Source organism: Rhinopithecus roxellana, chromosome 11 (assembly GCF_007565055.1).
Source record: "Rhinopithecus roxellana isolate Shanxi Qingling chromosome 11, ASM756505v1, whole genome shotgun sequence".
Taxonomy (NCBI): Eukaryota; Metazoa; Chordata; class Mammalia; order Primates; family Cercopithecidae; genus Rhinopithecus; species Rhinopithecus roxellana.
The window spans coordinates 103,820,574-103,836,451 of NC_044559.1; the positions used below are offsets into that span (position 1 = coordinate 103,820,574).

Consider the following 15,878-nt stretch of genomic DNA (forward strand, 5'->3'; position numbering starts at 1 on the left):
GTGTACGTGTCCAGGAATTTCTTCATTTTTTCAGATTTTCTAGTTTATGGGCATAGAGGTGCTCATGATATTCTCTGAAAACTGTTTGTATTTCTGGCGGGGAGGTCAGTGGTAATATCCCCCTTGTCATTTCTGATTGTGTTTATTTGAATCTTTTCTCTTTTCTTTTTTTTAGATGGGGGGCACAGACAGCAAGTTTATTTGGTGAACGCTGATGGCAAACATCATCCAAGAGAGACAAGATGGGAAAGGTGCTATGACAAGATTGTCTAGGGAGCCTTCAGGAAACATAAAAAATCCAACACAGGGAAAAGCATGGGCTCTGGGGAGACTGGGAAGGTCCTCAGCCATTGTGCACCATGCAGATGAGCTCTTCATAGTTAATATAAACTTTGTTGTCCTCGTGCCCTGCCACCAGCATCTCCACTTTTTCCTCTGTCATCTTCTCACCCAGTGTGACAAGAACATGCCAGATTTCAGCACCCATGACAGTGCCATTTCCTTCCTTGTCAAAAACCGAAGTCCATTGACATAATCCTCATAGATGCCCTGGTCCTTGTTTTTGGCCACCACCATCTGCAGCATGGGCAGAAAGTGCTCAAAGTTTAGCACTTTCACATTCATTTCACCACTCTTGGGATTCCCCAGGACTTTGGGCACCTCAGTGTTGGTGAAGTTCTGGCCCAGGGCCCTCATCATGTTCCCACACTGGCTGTACAGGATCTTGCCATCACCTGTTCAAACAGCTGGAAATCCTCCTTGAACTCTGCAGTGTGGTCCTCAGTGAAGTCACACATCTTGACTACTCCTCCTTTCTTTTTTATTAGTCTAGCTGGTGTTACTAGTCTCTTAATATTTTTTTTAAAAATAAGAAAACACCTCACAGATTTGTTGATGTTTTGAAGGGTTTTTCATGTCTCTATCTCCTTCAGTTCAACTCTTATCTTGGTTATTTCTTATCTTTTGCTAGCTTTGGGGTTTGCTTGCTTTTGGTTCTCTCATTCTTTCAGTTGTGGTATTAGGTTGCTAATGAGATTTTTCCAGCTTTTTAATGTGGGCATTTAGTGCTGTAAATTTCCCTCTTAACACTGTCTTAGCTGTGTCCCAGAGATTCTGGTACATTGTATCTCTGTTGTCATTAGTTTCAAAGAACTTCTTAACTTCTGCTTTAATTTTATTATTTACCAAAAACTCATTCAGAAGCAGGTTATTCAATTTTCATGTAATTATATGGTTTTTAGATAATTTATTACATTTGATTTCTAATTCATTGCACTGTGATCCAAGGGATTGTTTGTTATGGTTTCAGATATTTTGCATTTGCAGAGGAGTGTTTTACTACCAATTATGAGACTAATTTTAGAGTAAGTGCATGTGCTGATAAGAAGACAGTATAATTTGGTATTTTGGGTGGAGAGTTCTATAGATGTCTATCAGGTTCATTTGATCAAATGCTGCATTCAGCTAATCAATATCTTTGTTGGTTTTCTGTCTTGATGATCTGTCTAATATGGTAAATGGAGTGTTAAAATATCCCACTATCTTTGTGTGGGAGTCTAAGTCTGTTTGAATGTCTCTAAGAACTTGCTTCCTGAATCTTGGTGCTCCTGTGTTGGGTGCATGTATATTCAGTATAGTTAGATCTTCGTGTTGAATTGAACCCTTTACGATTATGTAATGTCCTTCTTTGTCTTTTCTTATCTTTGTTGACTTAAAGTTTGTTGCATCTGAAACTAGGATTGTAACCTCTGATTTTTTCCTGTTTTCCATTTGCTTGGTAAAGTTTTCTCCATTCCCTTATTTTAAGCCTGTGTGTGTCATTGCATGTAAGATACCAATGGGTCTTGATCTTTATCCAGCTTGCCATTCTGTGCTGTTTAATTGGGGGCACTTAGCCCATTTACATTTAAGGTAAGTATTGACATATGTGGATTTTATCCTTTCTTAATGGTGTTACCTGATTATTTTGCAGACTTGTTTATGTGGTTGCTTTGTAGTGTCATAGGTCTGTGTACTTCAGTGTGTTTTTTTCGTGACTTATAGCGATCTTCCCTTTTCCTACTTAGTGTTTCCTTCAGGAGCTCTTGTAAGGCACATCTTGTGGTAATGAATTCCCTCAGCACTTGCTTATCTAAAAAGGATCTTATATCTCCATTGCTTATGAAGCTTAGTTTGGCCGGATGTGAAATTCTGGGTTGGAATTTCTTTTCTTTAAAAATGTTGAATATTGGCCCCCAATCTCTTCTGGCTTGTAGAATTTCTGCTGGGAGTTTGCTGTTAGTTTGATGGGCTTCCTTTTCTAAGTGACCTGACCTGTCTTTCTAGCTGCCTTTAACATTTTTTCTTTCATTTAGACCTTGGAGAATCAGATGATTATGTATTTTGGGAATGATCTTATATTGAAGTTTCTTATAAATTTACACGTACATTAGCCATATGACCCAGTAATTCCACATCTAGATATTTAAGCAAAATAAATAAAAATCTATATACACAATACTAGTTTTACAAGAAAGATCTCAGTGGACGTATTCATGGTAAATCTAAATAAAAATCCAGATGGTCACTGACAGGCTCAAGCACAAATTGTGGTATATTATTAGAATGAAAAAACATTAAACAATAAAAAATAACAAACTACTGAGGCTTGAAGCATGGATTAATCTCCAAAACATCATACTGGGTAAAAAATGCCAGACACAAAACAATGAAAATTAAATTATTCAGTTATGGCAGCAGGCATTACTAATCTAACTTGATAAAAAATTAGAACAGTGGTTACCTGGGACCAGGGTTCGTAGTGGAGATGGAGAAGAATAGGAAGGAAGTGTGGATTGACTACAAAAAAGCACCAGGAAATTTTGTGGGGTAATGGAAATATCCCATATGTTGACTTTGATAGTGGTTATACTGATATCTTATATATACATATATATATATATAAATGTTAAAACTTTTTGAACATTTTAATTACAATCTGTGCATTTCACTGTGTGTAAATAATGTCTGATTTTTTTAATTGAAAAATTAAATAGGGATTAAACATTTTAGAATATAATTTATATTCAGTTCACTTATAATATACATCCTTAAAATTTTCCAGGGATAAAACTCTGGACTAAACAGAAGACAATAATAGTATATTGCAGTAATTTTCTCAGGTATTCATTTTATTTTATTTTATTTTTTCTACTGATAATTTATTTATTTATTTATTTATTTATTTATTTTGAGACGGAGTCTCACTCTGTTGCCCAGGCTAGAGTGCAGTGGCGCGATCTCGGCTCACTGCAAGCTCCGCCTCCTGGGTTTATGCCATTCTCCTGCCTCAGCCTCCCGAGTAGCTGGGACTACAGGCGCCCGCCATCTCGCCCGGCTAGTTTTTTGTATTTTTTAGTAGAGACGGGGTTTCACCGTGTAGACAAGGATGGTCTCATACCTCATGATATGATCCACCCGTCTCGGCCTCCCAAAGTGCTGGGATTACAGGCTTGAGCCACCGCGCCCGGCCACTCTACTGATAAATTTAAATAGTCAATACATAAGATGGTTATTCATTATCGGTGGCATTCTTTTCATCTCTCAACCTATGAGATATACACTGATTAATGTTCAAAGATATCTGGATGACTTTGGACCGACCCTAGCCAATCAGTGGTGATATCCAGTGATCAGCATGATTGCTCAGCCTATAATTCATCACCTTGAAATGTACAGTACATGATGCATTTCTGATTTAGTGTCTCAGCCACTTCAGCACTTCCTATCATCACCTAAGTGAATCTTGATAATTGATAGAGTGAAAAAGATTGAAAACCGTGAAGGATTAATCTCACAGAACAATTATTTTTAAAAATATAAATAATTCAAAATTTTCATTTTAAATTAATATACCTAATTGAATTTTCCTACAAATCGGCTTGATTTGTTTATACATTTCTCACTGACTCTACTCATATTTTTCTCTCCTTCCTTTATGTAGTCATGAAAAAAGAGCCATATTGCTCTGAATAGAAAGCAATAAAAAGGTTTTAAGGTTTTCTTCCACAAAACTTACATACAGAGGCAGTATGTATAGTCACTAAGAGAACACTTCTTAGAGTTGTATCACCCAGCCACACCACTTACACAATATGTGTGACATTAGTTAATTTATCTAACTTTCTGAACCTAATTTCCATCACAATTAAGATAATTAAAAGGTGCCTACACCATAGAGTTGTGAGAAATTGCATGCTTAGTCCAGTGCCTAATAATTTTTAAGCACATAACACAGTAAATATGTACGTTTATTATTTTCTGTGGATTTCTTCGTTTTCAGGTTTGCAGAAAGCTCTTCTGTAATATAAGAACACCAATCCGATCAAAGATTTACTGAGAATATTGATGTTAAATTAGATCCTTCACACATGAAATAGATTAAACAATATTTTTGCTAAGACAAGCAAAGGCTTAAATGAAAATCAATGGAATGAGTAGTTTCCATACATTTCCTAGTCCACAACAATCACTTCTGCTCTGTTCACTGATGATTCTAAACTATCATTGCAGGGCAATTACTGTATATAGTAGATGTTAGTTCCTGTAGACGGCAATAAATGTTTTTGAATAAACAAATAGTTATATAGAGAAACAATAAAAAAGACTCAAGGATTATGTGTGTATGTGTGTCCATGTATGTATGTATGCATGCATGCATGCAAATGTATGTGTATGTGTATATAGTTTGGTTTTGCTGAAATGAGGTTGGTGTTAATAGTAAAATTCAGAAAACTGGGGCATCGACAGGTTGACTGATATTTTGAGGCTCTGGATTTTGTCCACACTATCCAAAGGTAACATATTTTACTGCAAATTATTTCAAGTATTTATAACATGGTGAAATAATCTAAATGAAAGTATATATTGTAAAATTGTAAAAATATGTTAAAATTACATGCCTAATTTTTGAACTGTCAAAAGCGTGACTCTTGATATTCAACCTGTTTGCTATAACTATAATGTTAAACTAAACTTACTTATCTTTTAAGAAAGACCATTAGCTAATTTGATCAGAAGAATACTATCAACACTGGGTAGCAAAAGTTTAAAGCATTTTACAAAGACCCTCGCAAAAATATTGTGCAGTGGACAAAAGGATTTCTGAATTTTATAGCTACAATAGTCCATATGTCTCTCTTATTTCTCAACTGCATATGACACTTGCATATGACAAAAGCAAACAAAATCCAATATGGGGAAAATATAAATTCTTTTCCTCAACAAAGCCATCCAATTTTCTAATACACACATAACTGTCTATCCAGTTACCCAAATGAGAAACTTGGTATTTATTCTAGATGATCTTTTTTCTCACTTATCCAATGACATAGAGTAAGTTCAGGCAATTTTATTTTGCAATAGTGTCTGCATTTTCCCTTTTTTATTTCCTTTTTTCTCAATCTCGTTCTATCCCTCATCTTTCTTGCCCATATTTTTATTGCAAAACTAATTGGATAATGTTTAGTACTGACTTATACTCAATTACAAATAAAACCTCTTCCCAGCAATGCAATTAAAATGTTCAAAAGTTTAAAATAATGTATGTAATTTATGTTCTATTTGTATGAAAATTAATACACAAATGTATTTGTGTCTTGTGTGTGCTTATCTTCATTGAAAAAATATAGAAGGACACATATCAAACTGATTACAGTTACTTGTGAGAAGAGAATTCTACAGATAGCGTAAGTAAAGCAATGTTTCTAGCGGAACTCTTATCTGTGTCATGTGAAAGTTTTTACAGTAGGATATACATTCTAGCCCCTTAACTGATATTCAGTTAAACAGTTCACTGGATTAGCTGAAGTTTTTCCTTTCTCACATAATCACATTGAGTTATGGCCATAACAGCACCCTGTCTTCTAATAGGTCATTCCTTTGAGCGTGAGCACTTCTAGTTCTGCATGTTGACTCATATACTCACCAACAGTCACCTGTCTTTCCAGCAGTTACCTGCAATTGAATAACTCAACTATATATTATGTTAAGATACAATATGACTGCAAAAAAAGAGTTCCTTCAATGAAAAAATAGGTTAAATACTCTGAAAAACTAAATGAACAAGGGTTGTTAAGACATTTCTGTCAAATTTGGGATGAGTGATTCAACTAGTAGGAAAAATGTATGGACATGTAAAGGAATATTCCAATCTTATCTGTGGATTACTCATATAGAATACATTGAAACAGAGATCACAGACTATTATGAATATGTATTATGTGGGTATCTAAATGCAGGTCTGCACAAAGAAGAGGGCTTGAATATACTCCTAAATTTGCAGAATCAAAGTACATTTATATTTTGACAAGATAAAGTGTTTAATGTACATGCTTATTTTTTTATTTACCTCTAATTCTTTCAGCTGATGAGCAGACTACTATTCCAAACCATGTTAAATAAAAGCAATTATGAAATAATGATTACTTCAGCATGTGAAACCAATTTTAGAAATATATTGATTGATAATACATGCTCAGCTTATGAATTAAAGCATGCACAGGCCTTATTTTTAATAACGTGATAACATGTATTTCATTTACAATTAATGGAAACTTCAGTGGGAAAATATCAGAATATTGAGGAAAAATGACAGAATTGAAAAAAATATATTTTGAAGAAATTATATTTATTGTCTTTGATTCCTGATTTTGTTGATTTTAATTTGGAAATAAATTATGTAATATGTCCACATAATAAACATAGAACCTTATTTTACTTGAAAGAACAAGAGCAGAACATTTAGAATCTATGTTTACTTTATTTTTGTTATTTTATTTTGAAATAATTTTAGACTTACAGAAAAGTTATACAGACAGTTCAGAAAATTTCCATATTCTGTTAACCCATCTTCACCCAATGTAAAAACTTACACACTTATCATATAACAATTATCAACACTAAAAATTAAATTGCTAAAATACTGCTAACAAAATTAAATGCATTATTTACATTTTGTTAGTTTTTCCAATAATATGCTTGTTCTGTCCTATGATGAGTTCAGCATACTATGTGTATTTAGTTCAGACTTAAAAAAAAAAAAAAAAAAAAAAAAAAAAAAAAAAAAAAAACCTTTTCTTAGGTTTAAGGCTACATGTGCAGGTTTGTCATATATGTAAACTGCACGTCCTTGGGCTTGGTGTACAGATTATTTCATCACCCAGGTAATAAGCATAGTACTCGATAGGTAGTTTTTGGATCCTCACTTTCTTTTGACAATCAGTCCTCAAGTAGGTCTTGGCATCTGTTGTTTCCTTCTTTATATCCATAGGTACTTGATGTTCAGCTCCCACTTGTAAGTGAGAAAATGTGATATTTAGTTTTTTCTTCCTCTGTTAATTTACTTAGGATAATGGCCTACAGCGCCATCCATATTGCTGCAGTGGACATGATCTCAATCTCTTTTATGGCTGCATAGTATTCCATGGTGTATATGTGGTATATTTTCTGTATCCAGTCTATCATTGATTGATTCCATGTCTTTGCTATTGTGAATGGTGCTGTGATGAATGGTGCATGTATCTTTATGGTAGAACGATTTATATTCCTTTGGGTATATACCCAATAATGGGGATTGTTCGACTGAATGATACTTCCGTTTTAAGTTATTTGAGAAATTGCAAAATTGCTTTCTACAGTAGCTGAACTAATTTACATTCCTAACAGCAGTGTGTAAGTGTTCCCTTTTCACCACAACTTTGCCAACATCTGTTATTTTTGGACTTTTTAATAATAACCATTTTAATTGGTATGAGATGGTACCCCCCTGTGGTTTTGATTTGCATTTCTCTAATGACTAGTGATGTTGAGCTTTTTTTCATATACTTGTTGGCAAAGTATATGTATTTTTTTTTTTTTTTTGAGATGGGGTTTTACTCTTTTTGCCCAGACTGGAGTGCAATGGTGCGATCTCAACTCACTGAAACCTTCGCCTCCCTGGTTCAAGCAATTCTCCTGTCTCAGCCTCCTGAGTAGCTGGGATTATAGGCTAATTCTTGGTATTTTTAGTAGAGATGGGGTTTCACCATGTTGGTCAGGCTGGTCTCGAACTCCTGACTTCAGGTGATCCACCCGTTCCGGCCTCCCAAAGTGCTGGGATTACAGACTTGAGCCACCACATCCAGCTGTGTATGTCTGCCCAGGCTGGAGTGCAGTGGCCAGCTCTCAGCTCACTGCAAGCTCCGCCTCCCGGGTTCACGCCATTCTCCTGTCTCAGCCTCCCCAGTAGCTGGGACTACAGGCGCCCGCCTCGTCGCCCGGCTAGTTTTTTGTATTTTTTAGTAGAGACGGGGTTTCACCGTATTAGCCAGGATAGTCTCGATCTCCTGACCTCGTGATCCGCCCGTCTCGGCCTCCCAAAGTGCTGGGATTACAGGCTTGAGCCACCGCGCCCGGCCTGTGTATGTCTTTTTTTGAGAAGTAACTCTTCATGCCATTTGACCACTTTTTGTTTGTTTTTTGCTTGTAAACTTAAGTTCCTTATAATTCTGAATATGATACCTTTGTCAGATGCATAGTTTACATATATTTTCTCTCATTCTGTAGATTGACTGTTTAATCTGTTGATAGCTTCTTTTGCTGTGCAGAAGCTCTTTAGTTTAATTAGGTCTCATTTGTCTTTTTTTTTTTTTTTTGAGACAGGCTGGAGTGCAGTCACACAATCATGGCTCACTGTAGCCTTGACCTCCTGGACTCAATCAATCCTCCCACCTCCACCTCCTGAGCAGCTGGGACTAAAGGTATGCACCACCACGCTGGATTAATTTGTGTATTTTCTGTAGACATGAGGTTTCACCATGTTGCCTGGGCTGGTTCCAAACCCCAGGGCTCAAGCAATCCACCTTAGCCTCTTAAAGTGTTGGGATTATAGGCATGAGTTCCCACACATGTCCCAATTTTTGTTTTTGTTGCAATTGCTTTTGACATCTTCATCATGAAATCTTTGCCAGGTCCTATGTCCAGGATACTACTTCCTAGGTCATCTTCTAGGGGTTTTATAGTTTTAGGTCTTATATTTAAGTCTTTAATTCATCTTGAGTTGGTTTACATACATGGGGTGAGGAAGAGGTCCAGTTTTAATCTTCTGCATATGGCTAGCAAGTTTTTGTGCATCAGTTATTGAGTAGAAGAGAGTCCTGTCTCCATTGCTTGTTTTTACAGACTTCATCAAAGATCAGATGGTTGTAGGTGTTCGGCTATATTTCTGGGCTCTCTATTCTGTTTCATTGGTCTATGTGTCTGTTTTTCTACCAGTATCATGCTGATCTGGCTACTGTAGCCTTGTACATAGTTTGAAGTTGGGTAGCCTGATGGCCTCAGCTCTGTTCTTTTTGCTTAAGATTGCATTGGCTATTTGGACTATTTCTTGGTTTTATATGAATTTTAGAAATTTTTTAATTCTGTGAAGAATGTCATTGGTGGTTTGATAGGAATAGCATTAAATCTATGAATTACTTTGAGCAATATGGCCACTTTAACAATATTGATTCTTCCTATCTAAGAACATGAAATGTTTTTCCATTTGTTTATGTCACCTCTAATTTATTTGATAAGTAAATGAGGTCTTTCACCTCCTTAATTAGCTGTATTCCCAGATATTTTATTATTTTTTTGCCTCTTGTGAATGTGATTGTTATTCATGATTTGGCTCTCAGATGTGTTTGTGTATAGGAATACTATGAATTTTTGGACATTGGTTTTGTATGCTGAAACTTTGCTAAAGTTCTTTATCAGATCAAGACACTTTTGGGCAGAGACTACTGGGGTTTTCTAGGTATATAATCATATCATTTGCACAAAAAATAGTTTGACTTCTTTTCTTCTTATTTGGATGCCTTTCATTTATTTTTCTTGCCTAATTGTTCCGGCCAGGACTTCCAGCATTATGTTGAATAGGACTGGCGAGAGACAGCATCCTTGTCTTGTAGTGGTTTTCAAAGGGAATGCTTCCAGCTTTCACATTTTCAGTACGATGTTGGCTGTGGTTTGTCATAGATGGATTTTATAATTTTGATCAATGTTCCTTCAATGCCTAGTTTGTTGAAGGTTTCTAACATAAAGGAATGTTGAATTTTATTACAAGCTTTGTCTTCATTTATTGAGATAACTGTGGCTTTTGTTTTTAGTTCTGTTTATGTTATGAATCTCATTTACTGATTTGCCTATGTTGAACCAACCTTGCATCCCAAGTGTAAAGCCTACTTGGTGACGGTGGATTAGGTTTTTGATGTGCTACTGAATTCAGTTTGCTACTGTTTTGTTGAGGATTTTGGCATCTATATTCAACAAGGATGTTGGCCCGGAGTTTTCTATTTTTTTGGTATGTCTCTGCCAGATATTGGTACTGAGGTGATGCTGACTTCATAGAATGAGTTAGGGAGTAGTCTCTCTCTCCTCCTCCATTTTTTTGGAATAGCCTCAGTAGAATGCTACCAGCTCTTTTTTTTTTTTTTTTTTTTTTTTCTTTTTTGAGACGGAGTCTCGCTCTGTCACCCAGGCTGGAGTGCAGTGGCTGGATCTCAGCTCACTGCAAGCTCCGCCTCCCAGGTTCACTGCCATTCTCCTGCCTCAGCCTCCCAGGTAGCTGGGACTATAGGCGCCGCCACGTCGCCCGGCTAGTTTTTTTTTTTTTTTTTTTTTTTTTTTGTAGTTTTTAGTAGAGATGGGGTTTCACCGTGTTAGCCAGGATGGTTTCAATCTCCTGACCTCGTGATCCGCCCGTCTCGGCCTCCCAAAGTGCTGGGATTACAGGCTTGAGCCACCGCCCTGGCGCTACCAGCTCTTTTGTATATGTCTGGAAGAATTCAGCTGTGAATCTGTCTCGTCCAGGGCTTTTTTTTGTTGGCAGGCTTTTTATTACTGATTCAATTTCAGAACTCATTATTAGTCTGTTCAGGTTTCTTCCTAGTTCAGTCTTTGGAGTTTGTATGTGTCCAGAAGCTTGTCTTCTTCTTCTAGATTTTCTGGCTTGTGTGTATAGTGGTATTTGTAGTTGTCTCTGGGATTTTTTGTTGTATTTCTGTGTGGTCAATGGCAACATCCCCTTTGTCATTTCTAATTGTGTTTATTTGACTCCTCTCTTTTTCTTTATTAATCTAGCTAACATTCTATCTGTCTTATTAATTTTTTTCAAACAACCAACTCCTGACTTCATTAATCTTTCATATGGTTTTTCACCATAAAGACAGAAAAATGCTGTAGCATTTTTCAGTATAGTATGCTTTATTTAAAAATGCCATTCAGTTTTACAGATGTCTCTATCACATTTTATTTATATTTGGATCCGTTTTTAAGCATTGTGTATTTCCTCTTTTGGGCTATTATAAATAAAGCTATTGTAAACATTAATGTATACATTTTTGTATGAACTATGTTTTTATTTCTTTTGATTATAGACATAAAATATAAATTTCTGGGTAATATGATCCTTAATATTTTGAGAAATTGCCAAACTGATTCCAGCAAGGCCACATCATTGACAATTGTGGGGCATTCCCATCATTTCCCATCTCAATTTCCTTTAGTTTCTCTCTGATTTTAGTTTTCTCTCTGATTTTGGTTACTTCTTGTCATATACCAGCTTTCTGATTGATTTGTTCTTATTTCTCTCATTCCTCTAGTTGTGATAATAGGTTGTTACTTTGAGCTCTTTCTAATTTTTTGATGTGGACATTTACTGCTATAATTCTCCCTCTTAATACTGCCCTAGCTGTTTCCCGTCCCAGAGATTCTGGTATCTTACTAATTTCAAATAATTTTTTGATTTCTACCTTAGTTTCATTATTTATCCAAAAGTCATTCAGGAGCAGGTTATTTCATTTCCATGTCATTATATGGTTTTGAGCAATTTTCTTAGTACTGATTTTTATTTTCCTTGCGCTGTGTTCAATTGTTTTTGGTATGATTGCAGGTTTTCTGAATTTGCTGAAGATTGTTTTATGTTTGATTGTTGTGTGGTCAATTTTAGAGTATGTGCCACGTCCATATGAGAAGAATGCATATACTGTTGTCTTTTGGTTGCATGCTCTACAGATATCTATTAGATCCATTTGGTCAAATGTCAAACTCAGGTTCTGAACATCTTTATTATTTTCTACCTCTATGATCTGTCTAACACTTTCAGTGGGTGTTGAAGTTTTCCACTATTTTTATGTGGTTACCCAAGTCTCTTCCTAATTCTTTATGAATCTGAGTGATCCTGTACTGGGTGTGTGTATAGGATATTTAGATCTTCTTGTTGAAATGAGCTCTTTACCATTATGTAATTTCCTTCTTTGTCTTTTCTGACCTTTGTTGGTTTAAAGTCTGCTTGTCTGAAATTAGTATAGAAATCCCTGCTTTTTGGCCAGGCGCGGTGGCTCAAGCCTGTAATCCCAGCACTTTGGGAGGCCGAGATGGGTGGATCACGAGGTCAGGAGATGGAGACCATCCTGGCTAACATGGTGAAACCCCGTCTCTACTAAAAATACAGGCCGGGCGCGGTGGCTCAAGCCTGTAATCCCAGCACTTTGGGAGGCCGAGACGGGCAGATCACAAGGTCAGGAGATCGAGACCATCCTGGCTAACATGGTGAAACCCTGTCTCTACTAAAAAAATACAAAAAACTAGCCGGGCGAGGTGGCGGGCGTCTGTAGTCCCAGCTACTCGGGAGGCTGAGGCAGGAGAATGGCGTAAACCCGGGAGGTGGAGCTTGCAGTGAGCTGAGATCCGGCCACTGCGCTCCAGTCCTGGGTGACAGAGTGAGACTCCGTCTCAAAAAAAAAAAAAAAAAAGGAAGAAAGAAATCCCTGCTTTTTTCTGTTTTCCATTTGCTTGGTAGATTTTTCTCCATCCCTTTTCTTTGAGCCTATAGGTATCATTGCATGTGAGATGGGTCTCTTGAAGACAGCATACTGTTGGGTCGTGCTTCTTTATCCAGATTGAAATTCTATACCTTTTAATTGGGACAATTAGTCCATTTACATTCAAGGTTAGTATTGATATGTGCAGATTGTTCCTGTTATATTGTTAGCTCTTTATTATACAGACTTGATTGTGTGATTGCTTCATAGTGTTACTGGTCTGTGTACTTAAGTATGCTTTTGTAGTGATTCCTTCCCATGTGTTCCCTTTAGGACCTCTTGTAAGGCAAGTCTGGTGGTAATGAAATCTCAGCATTTGCTTGTCTAAAAACGATCTTATTTCCCCTGCATTTATAAAGTTTAGTTTGGATATGAAATTCTTGGTTGAAAATAATTTTCTTAGTAATTCAAAATGTAGGCACAACTTTACTTCATGTCTCTTTAGTCTCCTGTTAGCTGTAATTTTTTTTTGGTCTTTTCTTGTCTTCCATAACCTTAACACTTGAAAAGAACTAGTCAGCTATTTTGTAGACTAGGGCTTACCCATATTTTATCACGATTAGACTGAGATTATGAGTTTTAAAAAATTACAAAGGTGAAGTGCTCTGCTTATCATATTATGTCAGTGGTACAGAATATCAACATAATTTAATCCTGGTGACACTAACTTGAATCACTTGGATAACATGTCATCTACCAGGTGTTCTCCATTGCAAAGTTACTGTTTTCCCTTTCCGTTCTCTGTATGTTAAAAATAGTCACTAAATCCAGTTTGCATTCAAGAAAAGGGGTATTTAAGTCCACTTGCTAGAGGGAGAAATACTAAATTATCTGTGGACCTAGGTGGGCAGATCACAAGGTCAGGATATTGAGACCATACTGGCTAACACAGTGAAACCCCATCTCTGCTAAAAATACAAAAATTAGCTGGGCATATTGGTGCACACCTGTAGTCCCAGCTACTCAGGGGGCTGAGGCAGGAGAATCGTTTGAACCTGGGAGGTGGAGGTTGCAGTGAGCCAAGTTTGTGGCACTGCACCCAAGCCTGGATGACACAGCAAGACTTCATCTCAAAAAAACAAAAACAAAAACAAACAAAATATTTTGTTCCTTCTTAACGTTTTTTCCACTAATTTTTGCATTTTTTTTATTTAATTTGCCTGCAGCATCTATTTCTGTGGTTCTTTTCTCCATTTATAATTTGGAATTATTTTGTAAGAAATAATTCATCCACATTTCTTTACTCAATCAGTCATTTATATCAGTAGAATCATAGATATTTACTTTAGTCTATGGTCATAATCTAATATATAATATTTATTTCGCTTTCAAATTCTTCTAACATGAGCTGTTAGGAACTTTTTCTAACTGGTTCGTGTATTTTTTCAGCATGTATCTGTTCTTTCATTTTCTGAAGCACTTTCTTTAGACCTTTTAGTTTTCTGACATTACAAGATGCCCCAGGTTCATCTTATATTTCCCTTTTCCCACTCTACCTAAAACCTGCCATTTCTCCAAGGAGCTCTGGCTTTTTTCCCAAAAAATTGTATTTGGAAATCAAAATCATAGGTTTACACAGCTATCTCCTAGTCTAGTCTAGTGTCATAGGGTTTATTTTACTATTACTTAAGTGATTATTTGTAGCTTCCTTCTCTGACAGTGATTATCTCATTCTCATTATCTACAAATATTTACTTATTCTTTCAACCCTTGTATACAAGAAAGATATTTTCAGAATTGTTATTCTGTAAATACGTAAGAAATACATTTAGCAACCAGAGTACAGTGTTTTTGTAGAATTCTTTTTGTCTGTGGAATCAAGTCGAACACAGTATTCCAAAGTGACTCAGGTCAGCTATTTTTTTCCAGCCCCTTCAGTGCGGTTATGTCATCGTTTTACAATATAGCTAGAATAATTTGTCACAGTCACATTCCACCTTGAGTTTCTCGGACTTTCTGGTTTTATCATTTGTTTGTTTTTAATTTGCACATAGTAGGGTTCACTCTTTATGTTATACAGTTCTATAGAGTTTGGCAAATGCATAGAACCATGTATCCGCCACTACAGAAGTTTGCACAACTGTTCTATTATCATTAAAATTTATCTGTGTGATGTCTTTGTAGAAAACATCTCTCCCTTTCCCAATCTTGGCAGCCACTGAATTTTTTGTATTGTTCTTATAGTTTTGACTTTTCTAAATGTCATATAAATGGAATTTTTAAATAAATAGATTTTTGTGTCTGGCTTCTATTATTTACCAAAATACATTTTGAATTACAATTTTCTTGATTCAATCAATGATATGTTCCTTTTTATTTCTACCTGTATTCCATTTTGTGAATATGCTCCAACTTGCTCATCTGCTGAAGGATATCTGGGTTGTTTCCAGTATTTGGTTACTAAGAACAAAGTTGTATAAACATTCACCTGGGCCTTTTTAAACCGATGTATTAAGATGTAATTCACTCATGTAAAGTATAAAATTTAATAGATTTTAGTATACTCAGAGTTGTACAACAGTCATCACAATCCATTTTAGAAAATTTCCATCATGCCATAAAGAAGTCCCATGCTCATTAGTAGTCACTCCTCATTTACTCCTAACCACCCTGCCCTAGGCAACTACGGATCTACTTCTGTCTCTATGGATTTACCTATCCCGGACATTGTATATAAAACATGGTCCTTTAAGCGGCTTTTTTCACTTAGTATAACGTTTCCAAGGATCATCCATGCTGTAGCATTTTTCAGTATATTATGCTTTATTTAAAAATGCAATTGAGTTTTACAGATGTACCTATCACATTTTATTTATATTTTGATCTATTTTTAAGCATTGTGTATTTTCACTTTTTGGCTGTTATAAATAATGCTATTGTGAACATTCACGTATACATTTTTGTGTGAACATATGTTTTTATCTCTTTTGATTATAGACATAAAAAATAAATTTCTGGCTCTTCCCTTTTGCGGCCATTGCCGAAGCGGGAGCGGCCAAA

General features: G+C 35.9%; 1 pseudogene; it reads right to left on the reverse strand.

Moving 5' to 3' along the window:
- Positions 1 to 343: 343 nt before the first annotated feature.
- Positions 344 to 797, reverse strand: LOC104660858 (annotated as a pseudogene).
- Between the last annotated feature and the right edge of the window lie 15,081 nt (positions 798 to 15,878).